Source organism: Triticum aestivum, chromosome 3A, assembly GCF_018294505.1.
Source record: "Triticum aestivum cultivar Chinese Spring chromosome 3A, IWGSC CS RefSeq v2.1, whole genome shotgun sequence".
Classification (NCBI taxonomy): domain Eukaryota; kingdom Viridiplantae; phylum Streptophyta; class Magnoliopsida; order Poales; family Poaceae; genus Triticum; species Triticum aestivum.
Genome location: NC_057800.1, coordinates 12490183 through 12506159, shown reverse-complemented (window position 1 = coordinate 12506159; position 15977 = coordinate 12490183). Strand labels below are relative to the sequence as shown.

At 43.2% G+C, this 15977-nt stretch overlaps 1 pseudogene; it reads right to left on the bottom strand.

The window, feature by feature from the left end:
• Positions 1-1072: 1072 nt before the first annotated feature.
• On the bottom strand, positions 1073-5606 carry LOC123059827 (CDP-diacylglycerol--serine O-phosphatidyltransferase 1-like; annotated as a pseudogene).
• Between the last annotated feature and the right edge of the window lie 10371 nt (positions 5607-15977).

Genomic DNA, 15977 nt, shown 5'->3' with positions numbered 1-15977 from the left:
AAAAAATGTAAATAGTTGCCGAAATGCTGCGATCTTGGCACTAGCATACAAAAATTAGGCAAGAACGGCCAGTTCAGCAACTGCACATTAACAAATACTCCCTCCGTTCTAAAATAGATGAACCAATTTTATACTAAAATTAGTATAAAGTTGAGTCATCTATTTTGGAACGGAGGGAGTATGTTGCTTCTTTGTTTTCGTTTTACCTAATGGTCATTTTTGAGAAAACTGGTATGAGGATGGAATCAGTTAGGACCCAGCAGCACAGAGACCGCAGCTACTCCCTCCGTCCGGGTTTATTGGGCCCGTGAGCAAAGGAGAGGCGTCCCTTCCTGTTAGGCCCTTTGGTCCGACTGCCAAGAAAAATTAATTGGAAAGAATGCATGCATGCAAGTTTAACGCATGAGGCAGCATTATCAAGGTGATAATTAATTCGCTGACGCTACATGCATGGAGATTTCGCTTGGCATCCGCTAGTCTCGCGGGAAATAAATTCGCATGCATAGGCTCCAGAGGGAAAGTCGTGCATGCTATTGGTGGAGAGCATGCAGAATTGTAGCGGTATAAATTATCTGCAGTAAATGACATGCCATACGAAGCATCATGTAATTACTCGAGGGACAACGCCTCAATTAACATGCGCGAATAAGAGACTGCCTTGGTCTTGCCGATTCTGTCTACGGGCCTAATAAACCCGGAGGAAGGGAGTACAAGATTACAACCCTAATAAACCCGGAGGAAGGGAGTACAAGATTACAACCCCATAGTAGCGAGTGGACACCTGAATAATTTGCCGGCCATATCAACGTTGATATCAATCAGGTTCAGTAACCACACGGGCTCACACAATACAGCACAAAAACAAAGCACGCGACTGTTGAACTACACTGAAACTTAATAATGTAACTCACATGCCAACAGCCTCACACATTCTGCAGCTCTGAACACACCTACTAGTCAATGAGTCACCAAGAACAGCGAGATCATCTTGTTCTTCAGATTATAATGGAGTAGAACGCTATGCCGACATCATGAGACACACGCGGCAAGAATTTAGATCAGAGAACTTATGGGACAGAATAACCTTATTTCATTGCTTTCATTAAATCGAAGAAGGTCGGGCCAAATGAATTTCACAGTTTCAGTGATGATTGACAGGGTACATGAATGGAAGGAAGGGTGGCTTATTCTGCTGGCGGATCAACAAGAAATTTCTAACGCTGACCTTCTCGTGGTCACCGATTAATGGCTACTGCTACATGTACACAATTTGAATGGATATTTACACAGCAATATTGAATCGGAGGAGAAAAGAATGGTGTGGGCCGGAGAAAACAATGCTTTGGTTGCAATCACAACCTTTTTCTAATCATTGTTCGGTAAATTTTCCATGTCCACACAAAAAGGAACATCATGAGAAGCGTGGCCACAGTTGTCCAGAATATGATCAGCCACGACGGCATGGACTTCGGGAAGAGACCTGTTTCAGAAGACAGCGACACGGTCAACATGACAGAAGGAGGCACACGCTATCTGCAAGCACCAAGAAAGAAACTCGACTAGTAGCACTCACCATGGCCAAACTTGATGCAGATCAGAAGCTCTATGATGCATATAGCCAGCGAAAGCCAACAGAAAGACCCCACCTTCTTCACAGAGTTCCTGAAATCATTTATCGCATATATAAGACAATTACTTTCAGCAAGATTGCCTCCATGTTTATGTGAATACGTAAGATAAGCTATGAAGTTTGAAGCTAGTGGGTCAAACTTTGTACCTGTCCTGCAAATAGGTGTTGTATTCGCGAATGGTTGGTATCGCAATCAACCACCAAAGGACCAGTCGGTAGACAATCAAGGGATTCCGGGGAGGAATCCAGAGGCAGAACTTAAGAAAGAATGTGTTAAGTTCGATGGTCATGAAAATTACGCACAGGCTTAGCACTTGGATGAATCTCCAAGGGCCAAGCAGAGGGTACCACTCATCCTTGTCCCACTGTGCTGGTGTGAACTGACCTAGTGTCCTTTTCACCTAAACAGAGGCAAAAGGTTGAACAAATGAACTCATGAGCAAGGCTAATGACATCAAGTCTAAAATAGATAACTGACACGGCTCAAGAACATACAACTTCAAATAGAAAATTCGGACAGGTATAGCACAGCAAACCACAATCTAAACCTACACAGGCTGTTTGTATCTATATATATGCAAACAAAAACATTCAAAAAAGGATTTGCAGGACATGAAGAAAGAGTTTTAAAAGGTTAGTAACCCACTAACATATCAGTTCTGTCAATGGCAGGTATGAATATGTGCAAGTATTACTGTGCTGCCAGCAAAATGCGTGTCCCTTAAACTGGAAGTATCCATCTTAACTGGAGCTAATGCATAAAACTGACACTAACAGATGTTGCATAGGTCAGTGGAAAAACAGTTGCAGATTATTTCGCGTGGTTGCAGATTCATTATAAACCATACGAGATGGAACTCTTGCACTCAAAAGTTTGAGCTTGTACATAAACTAATCCAGACAAGCTAAGGAATTATTTTAATTGACAGACTATTGAAGGAATTGCTCTGGTTTCTCAGTAATTCTTGCCTTCGCTAGATTTCATCGTACTATCATGACATTGAGTAGGATAAAAGATCAGCTGCAGCTGGGCATAATATTAAATAAAAACTCAATGCGACTGATTGCTTTGCTGGGCAACTCATTTTTCTATACACGGATTAGTAATAGCATACCTTACTCATAATATTGGGCTGGCGACTCAAGCCAACCCATTCATATGTCCTCCCATCAAAATATCTCACAGTCTTCATACCAGCCCAGATACCTGGATCACAGACAAGATGCCCCCATTCAAGAAGAGGTAAAATCTAGGAGGTAAATCTAACTATCTAAACAGCTAAATCTATTGAAGAAAACAAACAAAACATGCCTGCCGACATGTACCAAATGCAGGTACTAAGTCCAAAATTCATATAAAGGTATTGTGTATATAGATAAAATAATGAAAACCACATAAAAATCTTACCAAACCAATTGCAGATCAATATGTCTAGAACAATGCTATCCCACCAGCATTCGTTAAAATTTGGCAACATATGTCGAAAAGTTAGCTGCAGTTCACACAACATTACATAAGGGATCTTGTTTCAAGATAAAACTGAACACATATGTAAAAGGTACATACCTCCATTAACTCAAAGCCAATTGATAACACCCATAGAAGTGGTTGGTTTCGTATCATTATAGCCTTTCCCCACCATCCAAGGATATGGGCAATAACAAACTCGTCAAAAAGGATGTCCTAGAAAAACCTATATTCAGATCAGTAACTTGAAGCATCTCCAAGATCATGATCAGTCAGAGAAATACAACAGACCAAAATTGAACAAGGAAAGGTAGCAGGTTTGTGAATGAAGTCATCATACATAAACATTGTTAAACCTGCTTTTCGGATGATCAGGTACATATATACGGCAGTCGGTTCCATAGGATCTTTCAGGTAATTCTGTCAGACAATGGTGTGAAATAAGGATTCCTTCAACAAGATAAAGGTCCACTATTAGATCAAATATGGAAAAGCATCTGTCTTACCAACACCAAGGTCAGGGTGAAGGTACTTCATGAACTGCCTAGCATCATCACGAGTCTGCAAAATGAAATAGAAGGAATTATGACTACTAATTACAGTCTCTGCTGTTTAATTTTGCCTCTGCCGCTAAACTATAATTTCTTAACATCGTTGCATCTTATTACGATGACCTGTTTCACCAATAAAACTCAAAAGTACATATATGGAAAAGATCATACCAAAGCAATGGTACAACTGTTTAAATACAGATAAAGTGCTATATTACACAATTAATAAATTTAGAAAATAACTTTTCACCTCAGATGCGCTTACATAATTCACTGCTTTTTCATAAAATAAGTCAGGGAGCTAACAGCTTTCTGTTTGCATTTTGGCTACACAGAGACAATAGGTGAACATTGCACTTTCTTATTGCTGCCTGGGGAGTTTTCTGTTGCATAAATAAGCTACCAGAATGATTAGAAAAGGGATACCCTGGCCCTTTTCTCTATTGCGTCTTACTCTCTTTATCATCCTATTTCCAAATTAATACGTATTCGCTGCAAATTGTAATATTACACTTGGCATTGGCGCTATTGTTATCAATACACTCTGCCAGATATTCCAATTGCCAAGCAATGTCACCGGGTTTTCTTAATCAGTGCAATGGCATATCTTTATTTTGTGTGAAGCCTGAGCCGAAGTACTAGTAAAACGCAATTCCCCGTGCTAAGTACAAAAAAAACTGAGAGACTTTTCCATCATTAATTAGCAATGCTTTTGACAGGTTCATGAATCCGAAGAATCGAGTGGCATAAGCATTTTTTTCAAACAAGATTTACAAAACTGTACTTACCTGGAAAAGCAAAAATGTGAGGGCCACAAGGTAAACAACTGCCATCCCATGGACCAGGCGCCAAATTGCAGGATGTGGTCTGATGAGCACACTGAATCATAATGGAAGTAGCTGTCAGTAAATGTTTGCACAAACCCCAGCGACTTCTGGAACAAAATTTATGGAGAAGTCTGCAATAATCAATGTTTCTTATTTATACAGGGAGCAGAAATGAAGTAAGGCTTTGCTGTCCTGGTTAGTGCTACTACAAAACCTTTTTTTTATGGTTGGTACTACAGATCACAAGCTCGAAGATAATCAGATCAAATATAAAGCACACATAAATACACTACCCTTCTGATCCATAGCAGTGAACAATATACTTATTCATATCTACATGTCCACTCATACGAAATAAGAGTTAAAAAATAAGTTATATAGTTTCTGCAACTCACGTTGAAGGTGCCTGAAGAAAAGAATAAGCCAAGAAAACAGCAATCATCGCAAAGACGCCCCTGTTGACAAGATGAAAAAATATATATATGAGCACTCAGATTTGCCCAACTCAAATGGGAATTAGCAGATAAAAGGCGAGAAAAATAACGGTGAATGACTATTATCCCAGTTGAAGATATGTTCTATCACAGATGTTCAGTTGGTGATTAAGAAACAATTATTTTTCCGGCATAACATAAATAAAAATACCTTTTTACAGATGAGACACGGTCAGCAGAGAAGCTTCCTTCCGGATTAAGAGCACCACTTGCCCAACTGATAAAGAATTATAAAACAGATGCTCATTAAACATACAGCCGTTTCACAATTCTTTAACTCTCTTTTTTTCACAGTGATCTTAAAACAATGGTAAAATGCCATAGTAGGTCAACCATCAGCAATGTATTACTGACATCATTGTGGTAAGAATCTCTCTAGGAAACTAAAAATAAATAATTCCACAGGTAAAAGAGATCCAGCAGCAGCTCACATTAAAAAGCAGGTTCCCATGAGTAACAACGAGATGGTCCGTGGCCTGTACGCCCACGCGGTCCAGGGATCAACTTCGCCGAAATTATTGGGCGGTTTTACACCATTGCACCCTCTGTCGATATACTCTCTTGTAGGCTTGTGACGACCGTAGACCTCCATGGTACAACAACCTTGACAAAAATCACCACCTGCAAAGTGTCCATGGCAGCATACAAGATCAATCAATACATGGTCTTACTGACCTTCAAGAACAGCAAACAGAGTGATGCCACTCTTCCTACGAATGAGTAGCAACTGAATAATGTGCCAGCACCTAGTATCTGGCATCAAGAAATGATTGAGCAGAGCGCATACGGAAATAAACACTTGAAACGAGAAGAGAAAAACTAAATTCAGCATGAACAGCCAGCAGCAATGCTGAGGCCTTTGTGTGGCTCTGGTTGTTCCAGGATAACAGAAAGGGGGCGGTCTGCCCTCTGCTGCCTGCGACCAGAGGGCGGCCTCAATACCAAAACAGGGGAGGGGAGGGGGAAGAGAGGAGCGTTGGAACTTGAGAGGGACGCGATTGGCTGAGCGAGGAAACAAATTCAGAAGAAAGAAAGATACAGAGCGCTACGACCTGCCTCTACGATTCGCTAGGTAGCTAGCTACAGTGGCGCCGTACGGCCTCCTCCAAATTAAGAAACCGCAAAAGCTAAAAGGCAGCAGCTTTCGCAATGCCGTCCGTCCCAGAGAGAGAGAGAGAGAGAGAGAGAGAGAGAGAGATCTAGACGGCGTGCCGGGTGGTGGCGCCCAGGAGCTGTGGAGGCCAGCAATCACATACCTCGAGGGGGGCTCAATGGCCGAGCACCGCGGACGGGGCAGAGAGGCGGCGGCGGGAGCGCGGTGCCCCGGGGAGGAACGACGGCCACGGCGGCGGCACGCGCGCGAGAGAGAGGGAGGCGGGAGGGGGGCTGATGGATGCGCCGGCGGCAGAGTGGTGGGGGGATTTAGGGCGCGTTGGGGGGAGATTGATCCTGGTTCTTGGAGTATAAATAGGTGATTAGTGGTATCAGGGGGGAGGAGAGGAGAGCGGCGCTGGCAAACTTCGACGACTGGAGATGCTTCGAGGTGAAGGGGGTTCTGGCTTTGTTTTGGACCCAGGGACGGACGAGACGACCCTCTCGCTATCGGCCGTGTGGGCTGTCAAGGCCCCCCGTGTGGCAATGCCAATGCCCTAATGAGATATCTTTTGACAAAAAATGTAGTATATGGTAATAATAACCGTAATAAACAAACGTTCGCTGGGAGGGATGGCAACTTTAGTTGTGAAGAGGATGGCAATTTTGGTTTGCAAGCACGGTGATTTTCTGGCGAAGAACAGAACTACAGTGGAGTTGCCACGCTCGTTAAGTAGAATTACCATGCTCGGTCAACGCAAATTGCCATCAAAATCGTTCACGGATGTCATCTCTCCCAGCAAAAGTCTGTTGTTTGTTGAGGTCGGAAATGTGTGCTTTGATCCACATGTAGCTCGTCAAGGGGCCCTTTTCAGAAAAGGAAAGAACACATATATTCAAACCCTAATCCGATCTTCTTTCCGGAAAAAAACCCTAATCCAATCGAATCCTCTCTTTCCACCCGTCTTTGGACGGCGAGGGGTGCTTCAGTGGCTGAATTTATCGATGTTGTCTTTCACCGGTGAGAGTGGCACAACACTAAGGAGTTCCGTTACTGCTTTGGCAAGAATCTTGAAGCCTAAAGTATTCGTCATAATTTCTCCCTTGATAGGGTCTTTTATGTGATGATGGGCTTAGTTGTCATGGTTATTTGGTTGTATATGATATTATTTATTATTATTATTATTATTATTATTATTTAATAATATAAGACATGTATTTATGAAACAAGAAATGTGTTTCCTAGTCTCATTGTGGAAATGGGCATGGCCGGGTTCGAAACACATATAAGAAAGGAGGCTAAAAATCCTTTAATATTTTTGCCCTCTTCTGCAACTACGAAAAAATTAAAATCTCTTTGTGCACAAGTTGAGTTCTAGTATGTACACAGGTTAAGTTTTTTATGCGACAACACTTTGTTCTTTACCACTTTATTTATACTTATTGTTTAAAAATTTGAAACAAATACTCCACTATTAGTAGACTTGGTAGATTGGAAGAAACAAAGTTGCAATTTTACTTAATTTAATATGTTTTCAAAACCTACTATTAAACATAAATAAAATTAGTACATGATACAAAATAAAACAAATTACAAAAATATTCATTTTAAATAATTTGATAAACTACATCCTAGATCAAGAATGTGATATTATTTGGCTTGGTGAATATGTAAATTGAATTTATAGTCATGTACACACGAAAACATAGGTCATGACTCAAATGCACCAAAAATTTCACAATATCAAATCAGGATCTGTTGGTGCTCTACAAACAATCGTGTCTCTTTTGTATGTCAAAAGGAACAAAATTTCGTTTCTAGTTAATGTCATCTGTTTGAAGTATCTTCTATTAGGACTAGATAAAATTAGTAGACGTAAAAAGCTACTTACAAAAATCTCTAATTTAAACTACTTAGATGAAACTTACATTCTGAACTAATAATGTGAAATTGTTTGGCTTGGTGAAATAAAAATGTACACTAAATGTATAGTCATGTGCACATGTAAACATAAGTCAAGAATCGCAGATGAACCAAAAATGCCACAATATCAAATCAGGATCTGTTGCTGCTCTACAAACATGTATTCAAATGTCTCTTCAATGCATATCAGGACATATTAATGAATGCATAAATAGTGTGTCTTTGTTGTGAGGCTAGAAAATAAAGACGATAATTGGGCATTCTGTGGAGCAATGTAGCTAAAAAACAAAGAAAATCACTCTTTGTTGGTTCATTTTGTCCACACCTATAGGGAATAGTCCTCCGAAAAGGCACAATTGCTTGTCGACAAGTCACACGCTAGCGAAATGAGGTTACAACTATCTAGTAAGAGTTTGACCGTGTAAATAACTTCTGTATTTGATCTTCTCCGACGTCTTTCTGGTTGTCTTGTGATGATTAGAAGCATCGAATCAACAGGGACCGTTCCCTCTGGTTACATGACACACTCTATGTAACGCCCCGAGACCGACGCTTCAGAAGACTTCCAGCTATTCCGAGTTTCGTCGTGTGATTTGTTTTATTTGTTGCATTCATCCTTGCATCATGTGCATTGCATCATGTCATCATGCCATCATATCATTAATTTTTAAAAACCTCATCTAAATAAATTGTATGGATTTTTCGATCCATTTAAATCGAGGGATTTCACTTGTGATTTCTCTTTATAACATATTAAAGCCTCTCAATATTATTAGGGAGCTATAATAAAAATATTCCATTTATTTGGAAGCCACCGTAACAAACTTGCATTTTAATCTCTCTCGTTTCCACATATTCTAAATCCTTGGTCATTCTCCATTTGGCTCCGGTTCAAATTGTGGCACTTTGAGTTATGCCAAAGAAGCCCCATGCCAGTTTTCAGCTCAACTTATATTTATTTGTTCCTCCAAATAAATATTTTTGCTCCTGTTTCTTTTCTGTAAATAAAAAAAAGGAAAAACCTTTTTTTCCCTTCCTTTCTTTAAGTCCAGCCTAGCTGGGCTTCCTAGCCCACAGCAGGCCGGCCCATCCATCCTCCCAAGGCCCAGCGGCCCCCCACTGTAACCCTAGCCCGTGCATCTCTCCCTCTCGATTCCCTGCCAGCGCCGCCTCCTTCTTCTTGTTCGCCACCACGCACACCCCCAGGAGCCCGATCCCCCCATCCCTCTCCCTTGCTACCGTGGCCGCTCCCCTCGATCTCCTCCGTCTCGCCCCTCTCAGCCTCCTGCGCCCGTGCCCCTCCTCTGCCTCGCCTCTGTTTCCGGTCGCCGCCAGCGAGCAGCTCCGTCGGAGCTCGTCCCCGAGCGCGACCATCTTCGGCCATGGCGCCGCCCTGCTGCTCCTCGCGCGCCCTTCCTCCTCTCTCCTCCACTCCTTCAGCGCACCTCGAGCCTCCGCCGTTCGCCTCCTGCTGCCCTCGCCCCGTCCCCGCGGCCCCCTCCTCGTGCGCCCTCCTCCATCATGCCCAACCCCCGTCGCCAACCTCCTCGCGCCGGCCGCCCGCAGCTCGCCGCCTCTGCTCGATTTGTTGAGGAGCTCCCGAGGCGCGGTCGCCGCCCGGATCCATCGTCCCCGCTGCGCCAAGCTCCTGCCTAGTCTGCATCCCCGTCGCCCCGTTGACCTTCTGCCCGAGCCACCACGACCACGTGTTGCCTCCTTCATGGTTGCCGTGCTGTCGATTTTTCATGCCTCGTCCTGCTGCTGCTGTGGGTGCCTCGCGAGCCGCCGATGTCCTCGCGAGCTGCTCTGTCCGTTAGGGCTCCCCTCCAAGACGAGTTGGCTGCCCCGTTGGCCCTGTTGCCTTTGTCGTGGCCAAGTCAACCCAGACGCCCGGAGTCCATCTTTGGTTGCACACCAAGTCGTCCATGCCTTGCTGCCTCCTGTGCACTGTTGGTCAACAGTTGACGCACGCCAAGTTCTTCGACTACAGCCGATGCCCCGAGGACACCGAGTACGACTACACACGGCGATGCGTCAAGTTCCACTACCGTCGACCCCATGGACCGCCAAGTTCTTCTACGAAAAACGTTGTACAACTACCGTCGCCAAGACCGTCAAGTTCGACTACCACCGACGTGTACAACTTCAGTTGCGAGAACGTCTACTTCTACTACGACACGAGTACAACTACTTCCACTACGAGATGTACCACTACCGTCGCCACGTGAACAACTACTTCCCACGACGACCCGTGAACGACTACCTCCACTACGGCCCGTGAACGACTACTTCCTCTACGAAACGCGTTCCGCCCCGAATGCACGCTTCAAAGGTATAACCCCGAGACGCCGTCCGTGGACCGAATGCATGTGTTGTATGAGATGCACCCTATGTTTGCACCGTGCCCGTTTGCTTCATGCACGTTCCTCCTCGTTCGCCATGCCGATGAACCGTGGGAACCCGGTAACCGGGATCACCCCACCATCTCTAGCATGTTCCGCACATCCGCACGCCTCCTTTTGCACCGGTATCTCCATGAGTTACCGGGACCGGAATGTTGCCGTGGCACCATTTTTGTTTCGCCGCCGTGGCACCCTTTTTGTTCCGCCATGGTGACCAAATGCTTCATAACATGCTCATGTCAACATTTTCATAAAATTGCATAAAACTTGTATATGTCATCCGCATCATGATAACAACATTTAAAATGTTTAAACTTGTTGTTGCATTAAATTGCTAAATGCATATGGGGATTTACCGGATTTGTTGTTTTTATATCCGGCCCCATTTAAATTGTTTAGATGGTATAGTTTATATTATGCTTCACCTCTTGCCATGTTTAACAACAGTTAATATTGTTGGGTAGCTTAAACGAGAGATAACTAAATAATTGATGTGGTGTTCCGTCAACATGCACCTCGTTGCATATTGAGCTCCACTTAACTTGTAGTATTGTTTGTTGCACTTTGCCATGCCATGCCTCATTAAACCGGACATGCATCATACTTGTTTGCGCATCATGCCATGTTTATGTGATGTTTGTTTACTATGTTGTTTGTTTCTTTCCGGGTTGCTTCTCTCGTTAGCTTCGGTTTCGTTCCGGAGTTGTGAGGATTTGTTCGTCTACGACCGTTTGTCTTCTTCATGGATTCGTTCTTCTTCCTTGCGGGATCTCAGGCAAGATGATCATACCCTCGAAATCACTACTATCTTTGCTATGCTAGTTTGCTCGCTCTTGCTATGCCAATGCTACGATGCCTACCATTTGCTGGTCAGCCTCCCAAATTGCCATGTCAAACCTCTAACCCACCATGTCCTAGCAAACCGTTGATTGGCTATGTTACCGCTTTGATCAGCCCCTCTTATAGCATTGTTAGTTGCAGGTGAAGATTGAAGTTTGTTCCTTGTTGGAACATGGAGATGTTGTTCCTTGTTGGAACGTGTTTACTTGTTGGGATATCACAATATATCTTACTTAATTAATGCATCTATATACTTGGTAAAGGGTGGAAGGCTCGGCCTTATGCCTGGTGTTTTGTTCCACTCTCGCCGCCCTAGTTTCTGTCATATCGGTGTTATGTTCCCGGATTTTGCGTTCCTTACACGGTTGGGCTATAATGGGAACCCCTTGACAGTTCGCCTTAAGTAAAGCTCTTCCAGCAATGCCCAACATTGGTTTTACCATTTGCACTAACAACCTACCACCTTCCCTTGGGTTCTGCAGACTCAAGGGTCATCTTTATTCTAACCCCCCCCCCCCCCGGGCCAGTGCTCCTCTGAGTGTTGGTCCGGACTAGAGCCCTGTGCAGCGCCCCCTCGGGGAAACTCGAGGTTTGGTTTTAGTTGTACGGATTGCTCATCTGAGTGTGCCCTGAGAAAGAGATATGTGCAGCTCCTATCGGGATTTGTCGGCACATTCGGGCGGTGTTGCTGGTTTAGTTTTACCCTGTCGAAATGTCTTGTTGTACCGGGATACCGAGTCTGATCGGAACGTCTCGGGTGGAGGTCTATTCCTTCGTTGACCGTGAGAGCTTGTCATGGGCTAAGTTGGGACACCCCTGCAGGGTATTATCTTTCGAAAGCCGTGCCCGCGGTTATGGGCAGATGGGAATTTGTTAACGTCCGGTTGTAGAAAACCCGAAGTTGACCTTATTTAAAATACATCAACCGCGTGTGTAACCGTGATGGTCTCTTCTCGGCGGAGTCCGGGAAGTGAACACGGTGTTGGAGTTATGCTTGACGTAGGTTGCTATAGGATCACTTCTTGATCATACTTTTATCGACCGTGCTTTGCCTTCTCTTCTCGCTCTCTTTTGCGATTGTAGCCACCATATATGCTAGTCGCTTGCTGCAGCTCCACCTCATTACTCCATCCTTCCTATAAGCTTAAATAGTCTTGATCTCGCGGGTGCGAGATTGCTGAGTCCCCGTGGCTCACAGATACTTCCAAAACCAGTTTGCAGGTGCCTATGTTACCGTGCAGATGACGCAACCAAGCTCAAGGAGGAGCTCGATGAAGATCTTGCCCTTTGTGTTGTTTCATTCTAGTTGATCAGTAGTGGAGCCCAGTTGGGGTCGATCGGGGACCTTTGTCGTATTTGGGGTTCTTCTTTTATTTTGGTTCCGTAGTCGGACCTTGATTGTATCTGGATGATGTAATGCTTTATTCATGTAATTGAGTGAAGTGGCGATTGTAAGCCAACTATGTATCTCTTTCCCTTATGTATTACATGGGTTGTGTGAAGATTACCTCACTTGCGACATTGCTTTCAATGCGGTTATGCCTCTAAGTCGTGCTTCGACACGTGGGAGATATAGCCGCATCGAGGGCGTTACAAGTTGGTAATCAGAGCCTTCCCCGACCTTAGGAGCCCCACTGCTTGATCGTTTTTAGCGGCCGAGTTGTGTCTAGAAAAATATTTTGAGTCATTTAGGATTATATATATCGGAGAGTTAGGAATTCTTTTTACTCCCCAGTCTCTTCATCGCTCTGGTAAGGCATCCTGACGTAGAGTTTTGACTCTTCTCTTCTCAAATTTCACTAAAAAAAAAATTTAGGATCACGCGGGTATCTTGGAATCGTTCCGATGGTTTTATGATGAGAACATTGTCTTGGTGCCTCCTGTCAGGGGTTTAGTGGAAGTGTCCCGGGGAGTTGAGCTCTGAGGTGTTGTCGTCATAATTTTATCGTTGCAGTTCTGGAATACCCGAGTTTAGTACGCCGACATCGAAAATCTCTTTTATGCAGTTGTTGGTGAGATAACCCCGATAACCCAGTACTGAGGTGAGTACGGGAGTATTGCCATGACTTGTATAACGGATGCTTTTCGAAGGTTGAGGTAGACGATTTCCGAAGGTTTCTTGGTTATGTGTTGAAGGATGGATACAGCTGGACGTAGGATTTGTTAGTTTTGGGTGAGATATTATGCTTCCCCTGTATCCCCAACACCTGATTGCATAACCTGAAAATTTCGGGAGTTTCATAGGTGGGAATTCAAGTAGCTCTTAGGATATCTTTCCGACGGATGTATGATATGAAATTGGGGTTCGACGTCTAGTGGTCCGCCTATTCACGGTCGATTTTACAGTGGTCTCGTTGTGTCTTAAAGAGTCCTTGGCTATGCCGACTCGGGGACGCTTCGTATGTCATGTGCACTGCCTTGTACATGATGGTGCTGTACGATCGAGCCCGTGTAGGCCCCACCACGAAAACTTCGGACGAAATCTCTATCATATGTTTGTTCTGGCTTATTTTGCAAGCCAATCCTTTGTTTTGTTTTGAGTTGTGGTATTCGAGTTGCTTCGAAGTCAAATGTTGATTCCATACCTTTTCCAAATGGTGTTCTCATATTCCTCTGTGAATACTAATCCTTCTTGATCATCGAGTCTGTCTTGTCAATCCTTTTTTTAACCGGTGTGTCTCTCCTCAAGTGGATCCGTTCACGTCAACATTTGCAAGATCATTTATCACTTCTTCTCAACGGTGTTTGTTTCATCCGTCTCCAAGTTGCCTTTGTTTTTCCCACCCTCCCTCCCTTTTGTTTTTCTTCAAGGACTAAGATTTCTTCTTCAAGTATCCATTTTATTGATGGGAAGTTTCTCCATTCTTTTCCGTCAATGTTCTTATCCGGTGATTCTCATGAAGATTCTAATGGAGCTTCAAGTTCGTCATTCCTCGTTCTTTTCTTCTCCGGTGGATTTAATTCAAGCTTTGGTATTAAGCATACTCCTTTTCTTTTTTTTCCAATGCTTTTCTTATGCCGGTGCACCTCTTAATCATCCATCTCTCGCTATTAAATTGTTCCGGAGTGCTCAAGATATCTCGAAGATTCGTGTTTCCACTCTGCATTCGTTCAAGCTCTTTCGAGATTGGTATCTCATTCAAGTCATTTAATTCAACCGGTGCAACATCTCTTTTAAATCTTTTCAACGGTGTTCTTTTGAGTGGGCCCTAACCCACAGGTCTTTTCCGAGGATCTTACCTGACTCTTCTATTTTCCCAGAGCTATCCTAAATTCTTCTCCAAGTTTGACGTAAGAATGAGTTATCATTAGTCAAATGCTTTTCTCCAAGATCTTTCAAATTCTTTTCATAGTTGGCTCAACCTCTTCGCTTTTGATTCTTCCGGTGTGCCTCAATAATTCTTGGTGGTGTTTCTCGTTGTCATTCTCATCATTTGAAGACCGAAGAAGAGTTTCTCTTTAATCTTGCTCTATTCTCTTCAAGATTCATGGTGCTAGCTTGTTGCCATCCTCTCATAATTGTTTTCGATTGTGAGAATCTTTTTCACCCATAAGGAGATATTCAAGAGTCTTCTCAGTTTGTCATCCGGAGTCCATCAATTCAGGTTTATTCATTCTCAGCCGTCAGTTATCATTCTCCTATCTTGCCGGTGCATCTATCGAATATCCTCTAATCAGTTCTTGATCTCTTTGTTCTCATGTATCTAGTTTGTCTCAAGCACCTTCGTTCATTTGCTAATTCTTACCGGTGATGCACCCCTACTTCGATCATTTTCAATTCTTACGGTGGTTCTTTCAAGATCTCTCTTCCTTGTTCATCATATCAATTCATTTGTTTTTCCAATCCTACCGGTGGTTCGTTGAAGACCTTCTCAAGTTTACGCTATATCTCTTTTAATCCTTTCTACGAGAATAAGTAGTATGCCAAATCCGTTGATTGTCGTCAATTTAATTGGTGAAGGATAAGCATAACATAATTCTTATTCTTGTTCATCCAAGCGATTAATTCTTTATTCCGGAGGCCCTTAAAATTCTCGGTTTCATTTGTTTCATCTTCTCTTTTTCCCGGAGTTCCAAGCTCTAATTATCACGGAGATCCATCTAAATCATTGCAAGGATTCACCTTGTGTTTTCAATTTCTCTTTCTTTTCATTCCTTTTGTTTACCGGAGTTCTTCATGGAGGTTCTACATGATGGTTCATCAAGGATTTAATTCCCTTCTCAAAGTTTTCATCGAGATTCTTTCCTAAGGAGCTCAAGCTTTCTTCATATGGTAATCCGGAGTGCAATTCTTTCTACCATATTTTGGAGGTGGTATTATGTCATTCTTGATAATTTGAGTTCATGTTCCATGATTCACATGTTGTTAAGAATGAGTTATTTTTAAATCCATCAACCTCGTTGTTGGAGTTATCTTGTGTCATATTTCACCTAAAAGCCTTCCATTGGGAATGTTGCTATTTGTGGTGCTTGCCAATGATCCAAGTTATCTCTTTATCATCTTGGTGGAAGAAGTTTTCATCTCTTCGTTGATCTCAAGCAAGCAATTGTTTCCGTTAGTGGCCGGTTGTCACCTCATAATTTTGAGACGTTTTCCATAAGCCCACTACAAGCTTGTGCTTTTCGTTGTTGATTTTCCAACAACTCCGTTCAATTCTTCTTTGCAAGGATGCTTTCCAAACTCATTTGTGGCAGAAGTTGGCATTTTCTTCTCCATTCTGTTATTCCAATGATATATCTTCTATTATT